Source organism: Trematomus bernacchii, unplaced genomic scaffold (assembly GCF_902827165.1).
Source record: "Trematomus bernacchii unplaced genomic scaffold, fTreBer1.1, whole genome shotgun sequence".
NCBI classification, from domain to species: Eukaryota; Metazoa; Chordata; class Actinopteri; order Perciformes; family Nototheniidae; genus Trematomus; species Trematomus bernacchii.
This window is the reverse complement of record NW_022987886.1, coordinates 114,178-127,945: the sequence shown is the minus strand read 5'-3', so window position 1 is coordinate 127,945 and position 13,768 is coordinate 114,178. Positions and strand designations below refer to the sequence as shown.

Below are 13,768 nucleotides of genomic sequence, written 5' to 3'. Positions count from 1 at the left end.
CATGGTTCAGGTACGCGCTTATCCGAAAGTGTTTCCAAGGGCCTCTTGGTGGCATCCTCGTTCATGAGTTGATTGATGCTTGCCTCCTTTGGTGAATAAAGGCTGGCTGTTATTGAAAATTCTCCCCGTCGGGGAATCGAACCCCGGTCTTCTGCGTGACAAGCAGAGATACTGTCCACTATACTAACGAGGAATGTTCTAGTAGCAATCCTGGCACGTCAACCCTACGTGGCGCTCTTCGAGGGGTTACAGGTCATATCCAGGATAGCATTTGGGTTCAGTATACAGTTGCTGTCACGAAAGTCAATGACGCTGCAGCTGTGACTGGATCCAGTGTAAAATCTCTCAGAGTCTCAGAAATCAACATGTGGTCCGTCGTTTTGAAGGTTTACAATTAAATATCAATGTTGCATCTACGCGCAAACGTGTACTTAGCTTTCCAGCAGTTTCTGTAGTGTATTGGTCATCACGTTCGCCTAACACGCGAAAGGTCCCCGGCTCAAAACCGGGCAGAAACACTCTTCTTTGATCCTGATCAACTTCAAAGAACTCAACCAAGAAGAGTTATCGGGAATCTAGATAGAGTAAAAAGCACTTTCAGTAATATGGCAGTTGAATGTTGAGTCTTTTCAAGACAATTGTTTGTTGAGCAAGACAATTGTTTGTTGAGCATGGCTTTTGAATTGTAAGGCTTTGGCTCTCCGTGTATTCAAATTGAAGAGGCATGTCGTCCTGTGAACAACTGAAGGTTGTTAATAGCAGTTATGCTGAGGGTACTTCAATTCTGCAACCAAGGACTTTATTTTCGTTCCTGCTCATAGTTTGTCCGGTCAAAATGGAAAATATAAAGGGATTTCTTTCCTTGCTTGATTTTGTCTGTCAAAAGTGCAATCGTTGAGCGCATTGCCGTGGTCCTTGATTGTCGTTCTCCTTCAATGATTTGAAGCATGCACTTGGTAGCTTTGTCATGGATGTTATAATAATGACCTTACGAAAGTTCAATTGCCATGGTTCAGGTACGTGCTTATCCGAAAGTGTTTCCAAGGGCCTCTTGGTGGCATCCTCGTTCATGAGTTGATTGATGCTTGCCTCCTTTGGTGAATAAAGGCAGGCTGTTATTGAAAATTCTCCCCGTCGGGGAGTGAGCAAGTTACCACTCGTCCCCCAGTTTCTTCACAAAGTTTCCGTGGGAGCCTGGCTTGTTTTAGTTTCTCGAGGAAGTAGAGTCTTTGCTGGGCCTTTTTAACCCGGTGTGATGTGTTGGAGGTCCTTGTAAGATGTTTTGACATATTGACTTCAGGAAACTTGAAGTTTTCCAAACATATGGTGGACTTCCTTCTTTGTTCTCCTGCAGTCAATCTTCAACTCCTTGGTTTTAGAGGTGTTAAGAACCAGGTTGTTGTCCTAACGCCACTCAGATTATTCCCTTGACTTCACTAGATAGACTTATTCTCAAGTCAGTCTTCATCTTCCATATTGCAACCACTATCCTGCTACAACTGAGATGTAGAAGCTGGCTTTTTTCACGGTACTCAACTAAAGGTTCCACCGAGATTTGAACTCGGATCACTTGATTCAGAGTCCAGAGTGCTAACCATTACACCATGGAACCACACAAAATGTCCACACTGTATACAAAGAGATGGTATCTTTACACAGAGACTCAGACACGTAACTAGCTCATCTCTCTACCGCTTCACCTTCAACTGCAAACTGCACCAGTATGCGCCAAGGTCATAGTTGGTTGAAACAAACAGAACAATATCCTTTGAAATGAGCAGAGAGGCAATGTTGTGCTCAACAGACCACACCTCTCCTATACCTGGCTGCGGCCCAAGATGTGTTGATTTGGCTCCTCGATTTACTCAAAGGGCTCTTCCCAAATCTTGACAATTTCCCCAGCCAGGGTCAGGAGACGAGTGAATGTTGAAGCTTTGCAAGACAACTGTTGTTTGATGATTACTTTCCGCATCAATACACAGGCTGAACAATTTAAGCTTGTATGCACACCTCCATAGCTCAGTTGGAAGATTGGAGGACTGTAGATTGATCATCGCAGCAACGTTTGCATCGGCTACACTTTAGCACTTGAGATAACGGATGCATCGTCTTATGTAAATATGGCCTTGTGAACAGGGTTAAAATGGACGGAGAGAATCTGCTGATCCAAAGCATTTACAATTAGCAGAGGATGGTTTCGATCCATCGACCTCTGGGTTATGGGCCCAGCACGCTTCCGCTGCGCCACTCTGCTCGATGTTTAGAACTCCAAGGCTGGCAAAAATGTACTGTACTCATTGTCGGCCGTTTCAATTTTCAACCTTGACAAAGGCAGCGCATACCAGATCCAATCGTTCTTCTTTACCTTTGGCAATAGAGGCCCTTAAAAAAGTACAATTGCAGGAGTTTTGCCTTTCATGTTCATTGTGTCTGAGGCACTGATGATTGTCTGTTGAGTAAGCACGTGCCTACTCAAAGTACGGTTGCACCGAGATTTGAACTCGGATCGCTGGATTCAGATTCCAAAGTGCTAACCATTACACCATGGAACCACACGGTATGTGGGCACAATGTCCGCACAATGTATAGTTTTATGTGGGAGTTGTTTTTAATGAAACGGCCGTGATATTCAGTAAGTAAAGAGTGTTCACTGACCGGGAATCGAACCCGGGCCGCGGCGGTGAGAGCGCCGAATCCTAGCCACTAGACCAGCAGGGAATGCTGTATCTGTATGTGAAGCTTGTGAAAAGGAATGCATGGAATGTATGACAGCTGGCATCTGGAGAGTAGTGAAAACAGCTCCAGTAGGGTTCAATATCTACTTCTTAACAGTAATGTAATGTAGTGTGGAGGTAAAGGGCAGAGTGAGCAAGTTACCACTCATCCCCTTGTTTCTTCACAAAGTTTCCGTGGGAGCCTGGCTTGTTTTAGTTTCTCGAGGAAGTAGAGTCTTTGCTGGGCCTTTTTAACCCGGTGTGATGTGTTGGAGGTCCTTGTAAGATGTTTTGACATATTGACTTCAGGAAACTTGAAGTTTTCCACACATATGGTGGACTTCCTTCTTTGTTCTCCTGCAGTCAATCTTCAACTCCTTGGTTTTAGAGGTGTTAAGGACCAGGTTGTTGTCCTAACGCCACTCAGATTATTCCCTTGACTTCACTAGATAGACTTATTCTCAAGTCAGTCTTCATCTTCCATATTGCAACCACTATCCTGCTACAACTGAGATGTAGAAGCTGGCTTTTTTCACGGTACTCAACTAAAGGTTCCACCGAGATTTGAACTCGGATCCCTGGATTCAGAGTCCAGAGTGCTAACCATTACACCATGGAACCACACAAAATGTCCACACTGTATACAAAGAGATGGTATCTTTACACAGAGACTCAGACACGTAACTAGCTCATCTCTCTACCGCTTCACCTTCAACTGCAAACTGCACCAGTATGCGCCAAGGTCATAGTTGGTTGAAACAAACAGAACAATATCCTTTGAAATGAGCAGAGAGGCAATGTTGTGCTCAACAGACCACACCTCTCCTATACCTGGCTGCGGCCCAAGATGTGTTGTTTTGGCTCCTCGAGTTACTCAAAGGGCTCTTCCCAAATCTTGACAATCTCCCCAGCCAGGGTCAGGAGACGAGTGAATGTTGAAGCTTTGCAAGACAACTGTTGTTTGATGATTACTTTCCGCATCAATACACAGGCTGAACAATTTAAGCTTGTATGCACACCTCCATAGCTCAGTTGGAAGATTGGAGGACTGTAGGTGGATCATCGCAGCAACGTTTGCATCGGCTACACTTTAGCACTTGAGATAACGGATGCATCGTCTTATGTAAATATGGCCTTGTGAACAGGGTTAAAATGGACGGAGAGAATCTGCTGATCCAAAGCATTTACAATTAGCAGAGGATGGTTTCGATCTATCGACCTCTGGGTTATGGGCCCAGCACTCTTCCGCTGCGCCACTCTGCTCGATGTTTAGAACTCCAAGGCTGGCAAAAATGTACTGTACTCATTGTCGGCCGTTTCAATTTTCAACCTTGACAAAGGCAGCGCATACCAGATCCAATCGTTCTTCTTTACCTTTGGCAATAGAGGCCCTTAAAAAAGTACAATTGCAGGAGTTTTGCCTTTTATGTTCATTGTGTCTGAGGCACTGATGATTGTCTGTTGAGTAAGCACGTGCCTACTCAAAGTACGGTTGCACTGAGATTTGAACTCGGATCGCTGGATTCAGATTCCAAAGTGCTAACCATTACACCACGCGGCGGTGAGAGCGCCTAATCCTAGCCACTAGACCAGCAGGGAATGCTGTATCTGTATGTGAAGCTTGTGAAAAGGAATGCATGGAATGTATGACAGCTGGCATCTGGAGAGTAGTGAAAACAGCTCCAGTAGGGTTCAATATCTACTTCTTAACAGTAATGTAATGTAGTGTGGAGGTAAAGGGCAGAGTGAGCAAGTTACCACTCATCCCCTTGTTTCTTCACAAAGTCTCCGTGGGAGCCTGGCTTGTTTTAGTTTCTCGAGGAAGTAGAGTCTTTGCTGGGCCTTTTTAACCCGGTGTGATGTGTTGGAGGTCCTTGTTGTGGAGGAAACTTCTGTGTAGTAATGCATGGAGTCACCGACTCAGGAAGGAGACACGGTGAGAGTTGGAGCTTTGATGTCAAACACTGATGGGTTTATTCAGAGTATTCGGCCGGAGGATTCACATCACAAATCAAAGAGTCAGAGGTTCTGACTACACGGTAGAGTTGCCACATCAATTCTGAAGAACCTCTCTCTATGCTAGACCTTTTAACAGGTTCACAGAGAGAAATCAACATCTCTGAAGGAGTAGACTAAACACTGAATCACCTGCGTCCGACGCTCATGGCCTCAAGGATTTCACATCCTAGCCCACAAACACCGATAAAGAAGTGCCTCAGTGTTCCCACAACAATTACCCTTCGTGCCAGTCAAGTTGACCGGTCACACACTGGTGACAACAACACATATGGCACCAAGGCCTTTCCTTAAAGGAGATAACACATGTCAGAGTAAAAGGTTAGATATCTAGAAGAATTATTCCTTAACAGTTCCTCTCTTTTTATCATTTTTGATAACCTTAAAACATTAGTCTAATAATTCTGGTCAATACTTAAATCAATAGGCGTCTTCAGATTCGAGTGTGGTCTCACCTTACATTCAATTACATCACACAGTAGAATAAGATTGAAACATTCAATCACAATGATTGATACAGGCAATCATAATAGGAAAAATGATCTCTCATCAGTGTTTGGAGCATCTTTTGTCAATAAGTATAATAATAAACACACATAAAACACAGATACATAATAGCAAAAATATTTGTTTTAAACTAATATCTTTTATCATTAAAACCATTAGTTAATGTCATTTATCAAACTATAAAATCAAAACCAGAAACAGCTTAAAGATTTGCTTTAAAGCAATCACTAGTCAAAAGCATTTAAAACTTAGGATCATTAGAGATCCAGCTAAGGCATAACATTCACAGTGGTGATTTGATCAATCTGTAATCGGCAAAGTTGCAGTGTCCTCAATTTTAGGATCACTTTACGTTTACTTCATTACGCTTTAGTCAAGAGTAAGGCACTTAGTCTTAGAAAAATCAATACATTCATTTTAATCAAATACATTGTTCAAAATCTGAAAAGGAAAAGTTAGGCAAATATTCAAAGACTTTTGTAAAAACCTGGAAAGGAAAGATTAAACATTCTTAAAACTTTAATTCATACATTTGTAAATGCTACAACTGATCTGTACCAAATTAGGTCTATCAATTATTCTTATTAGCCATACTTACCTGAACATCTACTTATGGTACTTGGAAAGGGTTCTTCTGTGTTTATCTAATGTTGAATATAGAATATCAATTTCTTTAAATTATACTTCTCTAATTTGAGGATCAAATATGCTGCATAATTGTTATATGAATTATTATAAATATGTGTTTTGGGCCAAAAGTGAAATTAATCCAGTACTTGAAACATCATTTTATGTCTGTCTGTGCATGGGTAATACATTACAGAGTAGTGTTGTTAAGCCTGAGTGCTGGATGATTAAGGATATTAACATTATCTGTTATAATATTAGAAATACCTTATTATTCAATACTTTATAATCTGAAAATATTTATTTATTAATTTTGTTTAGTGTGAAAATGTAATCTGATCTGACTAAATATATTTATCACCACTATTTAACACATGTCTGGTCATTGGAAATATAAAAAACAATCATTAATTGTACATCTTTAAACATCTGGTCATTCAATTCAAAGTTCATCTTTGTACGAGAGCTGGAAGAACATGTCCGTCAGTCTTCGTTCTCCTCCTCCCTTTATGACACCGAGTGTCTGGTGTGTAAAGGCATCCTGATACTGTAGATTAGCACTGAGGTGCTGATTGGCTCAAACTCTTCTTCATCAGAGCGCCATATTTCAACCCCCCAATTGCTCTGCTTTTGTGTGGCTCATTCAGTGAGCACTGTAGTTGATCCCCCAGTGAGACGGAGGCTCATCTGCCGGTATTCCTTCTGCTATCTGCTTGAGTACAACTGCGTATTCCTGATGCATCCAGGTGTCCCCCCCGTGATGGGAGAGGTTAGGAAGACATCAAACTCCTCCAGAAACATGGAACCTTGTATTATAGAAGCCTCTGAAGCCCTCGCTCGTCCTGCAGGGTTGTCTGCTAGAGCCCACCGAGCAGAAAGATGAAGAGAAGAACCCCATCTTATCAGAAAGGTGTAGAGAAGCATCCCATCTCGAACGACCTCGTGCTTCCTTGCACGTGGCTGGGGGTGCTCTCTGCACCCGGAGAGTGTGACCCTCTCTCTCTGACCCTTGGCCTTGAGAGCTGTCCTAGTTATTGGGTTAACACCTGATAGGGATGTTTTTCTGAGTGAAGACAACTCAAAGTAATGGATTAGCACATTATCATTTAATTACAAAAATAGGATAGGCCCCTCAGAATTATTTGGGAGCCTTCCTGACACATGCACATTATCATTTTGAAGGTTTGTGTTAGTCATTGAACATGCAAGAATCATATACTCATCAGTCCATAGCAGAGACATGTTATTGTAAGTTAAAGGTGAGCTTGTCCCTGTGGATATAACCCCTTCTCAATGATTCTAAATGTATATTAATTCACCATTTACCTTTTGATAAAATATTAGTTTATCAGAAATATTTAGTCTCCTCCATAAAACATAGGTTTGAGAAATAAATTACCCAATATAAAATCAATTACTCAATATAATTGACTCTTCCCTCCCTTTTCTTACATATGGTACATATGAAATAATAACTTAGGAGTCTATTTAAGCATGGTATAGTTTATAATCTATTAATCGAGAAGACTCAGTATCACCTGTGTGCAGCTTACAAAAAAACATTGTGAGAAACATATATTATGCAGGAAATTGATACATTTGTTGAAAAACAAAGCATATCTGATTTGGGAGGAAAAGTTTCATCCCTTTAACATCTGAGTTATTACTGATGGCATAGCATGAATGATACTGGGTGTCTGAGGGTGTCATTACTGAGAAATGTCAAACAAAATCAAAACCTTACATTTGAAAACAGGTTTGCATTCCTCCACTTAAGGTGACGTTATCATTGGAAACAATAAAAGCTAATTGTTTTGATGGAGAATCTATAAATTGAATTGTTAGAGCAGAACAGAATGGTTGTATTGTAGCCTGAGTTTCGTGCAGCCTTTAGTTTTACCAGGTGGAAACATTGTCTATATAATGTGAATACATGTAGAACTAGACATTAAGAGACCCCTGACATTAGGCCTATTTGAAACAATAGTAGGGGCTTTTACCAGCTCGCCAACTTACAGGCATCCTCTGCATAGCAGTATGAATAGCCTTAAAAACAACCCACTCTGCGGTAACGAGAGTCATGTATCTGAACCAAATACCCTAAGTGAAGCCGTTAGTCTCATCTGACTGACCCAAGGGTTGGTGCTGGTGTGACAGGGAGGCTTCCAAGTGTTTATAGCAGATGTCATGCTTTCAGGTCATGGCTCAGTGGGGGGGAGCAGACCCATGTGAGACAGTATCAACGGCTGTAATGTTCAGTTTGAGGAGTGTCATTCTCTCTGGGAGCAGGAAATGGTGTCCATTCAGACCAGACCATTAATGTCATGTAGAGCAGCCATAGCATCTCTGTGATTGCACTCAGCCGGACTGCAGCAGAGCAGAACTGGGTGACTTTTAGTGAAGCCGTCCATGGCCATAGACAAAATGGAACCACGTACTAACAAAAGGGACACAAGGTCATCAATGTCTCTCTTTACCTTTGGCCTAATTGTAAAACAAATTAGTGGAAGAAATGTGGAACACTAATCCATCATCATGTGACATTTAGAGTTAATTTAAATAATTACTTATGGGTTGAAGTCAAATTAACATTAACATTAGAACTAAAGTCAGTCAAAATTGGACGTGCACGGATCAGAATCGAATCAATACACCATTTTCCCAGCTCTGTAATGAAAAGGATATCAAGATTAGGTACATTACAGGAGTGATAAAACATCCAAACATGCACACTTATCTTATTCTAGTAGAGATTAGAGGACAGGTCTAATGTTGTGAACAAAATGATCAAGTCAAGTTATTTTATTTATTTTATCTTATGTACCACATTTAATTTAATAATTAATCTTAAATTACTAATAACTTTAAAGAAGGCAACAATTTACAATGTGGATAAGGTGACTACTTATCCAAAGTGTGTGGGTGTGTGTGTGTGTGTGTGTGGGTGTGTGAACAGCTTGTCTGCCCAAGGTTAAAACATTTGGGACAGCAGTGAGAATGTTATGAGAAACAATTTTTTGCTTAGACTGAACTCGAAAGAAGCTAGACTGGAACATTTTAAATAAATCAAAACACTTGTACCTTAATTAAATACATTTGACATTTAGCTTGAGCTGGGTTCAATACTTTCTTTATGGTATTTAAATTGGGCTCAAGTAGAACCTTTACATGGATTTGGCTTGCAACACAAAATGATACCGATCTCTGTCTGTTATGATTTGAAAGTCTCATGATTTAAAGTGTAGGGCTGTGAAGGAGAGGCCCTTGGAAAACAACATCTACTTTTTTTTAACTGTAATTACCTATTGTAAAGAGACTGCAACATTATACTTTTTAAAGAATTGCTCAATTCATTTAACACATTTATTATGCACACTGTAATGAAAACGTCAACAAATATATTGATCCTGGCTTAACCAGCGACCTTTACTCTTTTGTTCATAAGCTCGGTTTCAGAAAACTTGTCAGTGGTTTAACACATTTATAATTTTAGTAATGTCTATGGAGACCAATTGGTTGATACGAGAAATCATTTGAAGCAGTTTAATAAAGAATGTTAAACTATATTTAAAACTGTAATTAAACTTCAACTTATATTAATTATCTGAATCCAGTGGCCAGTTGGAATAGATAATCAACAAAGTTTCCATTTTGCAGCAACAGCGCAAAAGGTTTCAACAATAATTTGTATTATGTCTGAGTCTAGTTCTGTCTTATCAGCTTTGTTTCGGAATGTGTTCAATACATTACGTTTTTTTTCATTATTACCATACAATACATAGATTTAAGAATAAATGAAACAAATAATACAACATTGACCTAAAACAGCAGACAGATTTTGCCACCCTGACCTCCTCAGGCAGGTTTTTTTACGACCAGCAGTAATGCCTCTTAGGGTCTCAGGGTGCAGGACGGGGCATAGGGTTTATAAAAGGTCACAAACATATCTTAACATAACAGCAATACAATTTAAAATGTATTCTTAAAATAATATAATCTTATTTTCTTCTTACACCTACAGCGCACACCCTGAACAGTGTGCTTCTTGTTTACATTTCCTCTGCACACTCAGATGCAGCGCACACCCTGAACAGTGTGCTTCTTGTTTACGTTTCCTCTGCACACTCAGATGCAGCGCACACCCTGAACAGTGTGCTTCTTGTTTACGTTTCCTCTGCACACTCAGATGCAGGACATAAAACACTCTTTTGCTATTTATTTTCATTTTGCAGCACATCTATACTACCAGAATTTTGCAAAACACTATATATTATTTATCTTTCTCAAGTCATTACTTTTGGTGAGTTAACTAAAGCTTAGTTTATTTTACCCTGGCTATGGACTGATTCATTATTAGTTGTTACAAAACATGCACAAGACGGCGGTTAAACAAACCAATATAGACCCCTGATACAAACAATCAGACAAACAAACATGATGAACTCGTAATAAACAAAAATGCGACAGCAAAGTTCATCCAGCTCAATTTAGTCCGGATTAAAGAGGTTTCAGAGGGGGTAGGGACTATTTGATCTCTCCCAATGGGAATCCAGTGGGGCACCTTGACTCGTGCCGCCACCCTTGTATACAAGTCCTTAGATCGGTGCCTGAAGACCGTCCAAGAGCAATAACTAGCTTATCCTCTTGCGACTCCACTATCCCTGCTCTAGTGGTGCTATGCCCCCCCGATCTGGAGCACATAGACTTTTTTCCTCTACCCTTTCTATCCGAAACCACACAGTTAACTGTAGTCCTACTCGACCAGCCTACACACCTCCCATCATGCTCATCCCAACGATGAAACACAGTTTTGCTCTACACTTGCATACCACTGCCCACCCATGATCAATTAGCCTATAATTTTATGTATGCACCCCGGACCGACATCAGCTCCTCCAGCAATGTAGGGAGCCTGTCGCATCAGGTAATGCACGCACCTCGCACCTGCCAGCACATCGTAAACGGCCACAAGCCACGAGAGTGCTTTTAAACAGTCTCTTTTTTAATAGAGACGGCGGTGGTGTGAGTTAAAGTTATAGACAAAAGCTGTGATTTTCTCCCTCTGAGTTCACTTCACCAGCTCATGCAGATACGGGGAGGTATTTGACACACATTCCCCGGAGCCGCAGCTGGAGCCGTGTTTTTTTTAGAGGCGCTGGGGGTAATATCTATGGCTGCTTTAGTTAACTGCTAGTGTTGGCCGCTGAAACCCCCGGAATCTCGGCGATTTGTTCATTACAAATCTCTATTTTGATTTCACACAGAAGTTCCACTTTACTGCTGCCCTCATTAAGGCATTTTTAAACATCTCCGTGTATGCCTGCACGGCACATACGTCCCGAGCAGCACACACAGAGGGAACCAGCCAAGACAGAGTCCCTGGATGATCCCCTGGGGTTACTAGCCCCAAATGTTCATTAACCAAAACGAAACGCAGCCGCTTAGCTTCACAGATAATTTTAGGATACCGTCAATCACAGATTCTGGTAAGGCAATGTCCAAATGTAGATTTGAAATCACACTTACCAGTCTCTGAAGATATGTTGGTATCCTGCCGACAACGCCAATTTGTGGAGGAAACTTCTGTGTAGTAATGCATGGAGTCACCGACTCAGGAAGGAGACACGGTGAGAGTTGGAGCTTTGATGTCAAACACTGATGGGTTTATTCAGAGTATTCGGCCGGAGGATTCACATCACAAATCAAAGAGTCAGAGGTTCTGACTACACGGTAGAGTTGCCACGTCAATTCTGAAGAGCCTCTCTCTATGCTAGACCTTTTAACAGGTTCACAGAGAGAAATCAACATCTCTGAAGGAGTAGACTAAACACTGAATCACCTGCGTCCGACGCTCATGGCCTCAAGGATTTCACATCCTAGCCCACAAACACCGATAAAGAAGTGCCTCAGTGTTCCCACAACAATTACCCTTCGTGCCAGTCAAGTTGACCGGTCACACACTGGTGACAACAACACATATGGCACCAAGGCCTTTCCTTAAAGGAGATAACACATGTCAGAGTAAAAGGTTAGATATCTAGAAGAATTATTCCTTAACACTTGTAAGATGTTTTGACATATTAACTTCAGGAAACTTGAAGTTTTCCAAACATATGGTGGACTTCCTTCTTTGTTCTCCTGCAGTCAATCGTCAACTCCTTGGTTTTAGAGGTGTTAAGGACCAGGTTGTTGTCCTAACGCCACTCAGATTATTCCCTTGACTTCACTAGATAGACTTATTCTCAAGTCAGTCTTCATCTTCCATATTGCAACCACTATCCTGCTACAACTGAGATGGAGAAGCTGGCTTTTTTCACGGTACTCAACTAAAGGTTCCACCGAGATTTGAACTCGGATCGCTGGATTCAGAGTCCAGAGTGCTAACCATTACACAATGGAACCACACAAAATGTCCACACTGTATACAAAGAGATGGTATCTTTACACAGAGACTCAGACACGTAACTAGCTCATCTCTCTACCGCTTCACCTTCAACTGCAAACTGCACCAGTATGCGCCAAGGTCATAGTTGGTTGAAACAAACAGAACAATATCCTTTGAAATGAGCAGAGAGGCAATGTTGTGCTCAACAGACCACACCTCTCCTATACCTGGCTGCGGCCCAAGATGTGTTGTTTTGGCTCCTCGAGTTACTCAAAGGGCTCTTCCCAAATCTTGACAATCTCCCCAGCCAGGGTCAGTCGACGAGTGAATGTTGAAGCTTTGCAAGACAACTGTTGTTTGATGATTACTTTCCGCATCAATACACAGGCTGAACAATTTAAGCTTGTATGCACACCTCCATAGCTCAGTTGGAAGATTGGAGGACTGTAGGTTGATCATCGCAGCAACGTTTGCATCGGCTATACTTGAGCTAACGGATGCATCGTCTTATGTAAATATGGCCTTGTGAACAGGGTTAAAATGGACGGAGAGAATCTGCTGATCCAAAGCATTTACAATTAGCAGAGGATGGTTTCGATCCATCGACCTCTGGGTTATGGGCCCAGCACGCTTCCGCTGCGCCACTCTGCTCGATGTTTAGAACTCCAAGGCTGGCAAAAATGTACTGTACTCATTGTCGGCCGTTTCAATTTTCAACCTTGACAAAGGCAGCGCATACCAGATCCAATCGTTCTTCTTTACCTTTGGCAATAGAGGCCCTTAAAAAAGTACAATTGCAGGAGTTTTGCCTTTTATGTTCATTGTGTCTGAGGCACTGATGATTGTCTGTTGAGTAAGCACGTACCTACTCAAAGTACGGTTGCGCCGAGATTTGAACTCGGATCGCTGGATTCAGAATCCAAAGCGCTAACCGTTACACCATGGAACCACACGGTATGTGGGCACAATGTCCGCACAATGTCCGCACAATGTATAGTTTTATGTGGGAGTTGTTTTTAATGAAAGGGCCGTGATATTCAGTAAGTAAAGAGTGTTCCCTGACCGGGAATCGAACCCGGGCCGCAGCGGTGAGAGCGCCGAATCCTAGCCACTAGACCACCAGGGAATGCTGTATCTGTATGTGAAGCTTGTGAAAATGAATGCATGGAATGTATGACAGCTGGCATCTGGAGAGTAGTGAAAACAGCTCCAGTAGGGTTCAATATCTACTTCTTAACAGTAATGTATTGTAGTGTGGAGGTAAAGGGCAGAGTGAGCAAGTTACCACTCATCCCCTTGTTTCTTCACAAAGTTTCCGTGGGAGCCTGGCTTGTTTTAGTTTCTCGAGGAAGTAGAGTCTTTGCTGGGCCTTTTTAACCCGGTGTGATGTGTTGGAGGTCCTTGTAAGATGTTTTGACATATTGACTTCAGGAAACTTGAAGTTTTCAACACATATGGTAGACTTCCTTCTTTGTTCTCCTGCAGTCAATCGTCAACTCCTTGGTTTTAGAGGTGTTAA

General features: G+C 41.6%; 10 non-coding genes across 10 annotated transcripts; 1 reads left to right on the top strand and 9 right to left on the bottom strand.

The window, feature by feature from the left end:
* Window positions 1-121: 121 nt before the first annotated feature.
* Window positions 122-193, bottom strand: trnad-guc. The gene has a single exon. It is a non-coding gene; the product is annotated as a tRNA-Asp (tRNA).
* A 252-nt stretch (window positions 194-445) lies between these two features.
* trnav-aac lies at window positions 446-518 on the top strand. The gene has a single exon. It is a non-coding gene; the product is annotated as a tRNA-Val (tRNA).
* A 1,022-nt stretch (window positions 519-1,540) lies between these two features.
* Window positions 1,541-1,612, bottom strand: trnaq-cug. The gene has a single exon. It is a non-coding gene; the product is annotated as a tRNA-Gln (tRNA).
* Window positions 1,613-2,182: 570 nt separating this feature from the next.
* On the bottom strand, window positions 2,183-2,254 carry trnam-cau. Its single transcript has one exon. It is a non-coding gene; the product is annotated as a tRNA-Met (tRNA).
* A 226-nt stretch (window positions 2,255-2,480) lies between these two features.
* On the bottom strand, window positions 2,481-2,552 carry trnaq-cug. Its single transcript has one exon. It is a non-coding gene; the product is annotated as a tRNA-Gln (tRNA).
* Window positions 2,553-2,646: 94 nt separating this feature from the next.
* trnae-cuc lies at window positions 2,647-2,718 on the bottom strand. The gene has a single exon. It is a non-coding gene; the product is annotated as a tRNA-Glu (tRNA).
* Window positions 2,719-3,263: 545 nt separating this feature from the next.
* Window positions 3,264-3,335, bottom strand: trnaq-cug. Its single transcript has one exon. It is a non-coding gene; the product is annotated as a tRNA-Gln (tRNA).
* An 8,859-nt stretch (window positions 3,336-12,194) lies between these two features.
* trnaq-cug lies at window positions 12,195-12,266 on the bottom strand. The gene has a single exon. It is a non-coding gene; the product is annotated as a tRNA-Gln (tRNA).
* Window positions 12,267-12,828: 562 nt separating this feature from the next.
* On the bottom strand, window positions 12,829-12,900 carry trnam-cau. Its single transcript has one exon. It is a non-coding gene; the product is annotated as a tRNA-Met (tRNA).
* A 403-nt stretch (window positions 12,901-13,303) lies between these two features.
* On the bottom strand, window positions 13,304-13,375 carry trnae-cuc. The gene has a single exon. It is a non-coding gene; the product is annotated as a tRNA-Glu (tRNA).
* Window positions 13,376-13,768: the final 393 nt, after the last annotated feature.